At 22.8% G+C, this 698-nt stretch overlaps 1 protein-coding gene across 1 annotated transcript in view; it reads left to right on the top strand.

Moving 5' to 3' along the window:
• The window catches only part of LOC103211891 (pleckstrin homology domain-containing family A member 5-like), a gene marked incomplete at its 3' end in the record, with an annotated part of 249,977 nt that overhangs the window by 201,461 nt on the left and 47,818 nt on the right, over positions 1 to 698 (top strand). The window lies entirely within an intron of this gene.

The following is a 698-nucleotide window of genomic DNA, read 5'->3' on the forward strand; positions in this document are numbered from 1 at the left end:
TTGTTTTAAATTTTTTTATTATTTACTATATATAAAAAACACATATAAACATGTAGAATCCCTTACTGCCAAAGGGGACACCTCTAAAAGATTTCAGAAGGGCCATATGAAAACAGAAATGGATGTTTTTTCTTTATAATCAGAAACTAAAATTTTTATTATTTAGCTAACTAAGATCCTACTCTTATGTGTCCATAAAACCTTGTTTTTATTTCTTGCACTTTAATTAAATTCAGATTGAGTATTTAATATAATTTTTTTAATTGTTAGAAGAATTGCTATAAATATGAATAAGGTTGATGTTCAATTTCTATAGAGCAAAAGAATTGAAGAACAATAAAGGAATATTCTTACTTATTTAAAAGATAAATTGTTATCATTGGAATGGAAACAATGAGAAAGCTGACACACTGAAAAATGAAACCAAAGTGACTGAACAAATTATGTAAAAATTGATAAATGGGAACCTAATTTGTTGCTAAACTTCACTGACAACATAGTAAAATATTTTAATATCTTAAAAATAAATTTTTCACAGTAGTAAAGCAATTAAAATAGTAAATTATGTTTGTTGTAAAGAAATGAATAGTAGAATACTATGATAATATTTAAAATGCCTGTTTTGGGTTTTTTAAAATAAAATTTTATAGAATATTACAAGTAAATATAAATTTTCAAATGATGTAAATAATTTCTAA

The sequence above is a fragment of the Orycteropus afer genome, unplaced genomic scaffold (genome assembly GCF_000298275.1).
Source record: "Orycteropus afer afer isolate SDZICR_OR568_19922 unplaced genomic scaffold, OryAfe1.0 scaffold00813, whole genome shotgun sequence".
Lineage (NCBI taxonomy): Eukaryota > Metazoa > Chordata > Mammalia > Tubulidentata > Orycteropodidae > Orycteropus > Orycteropus afer.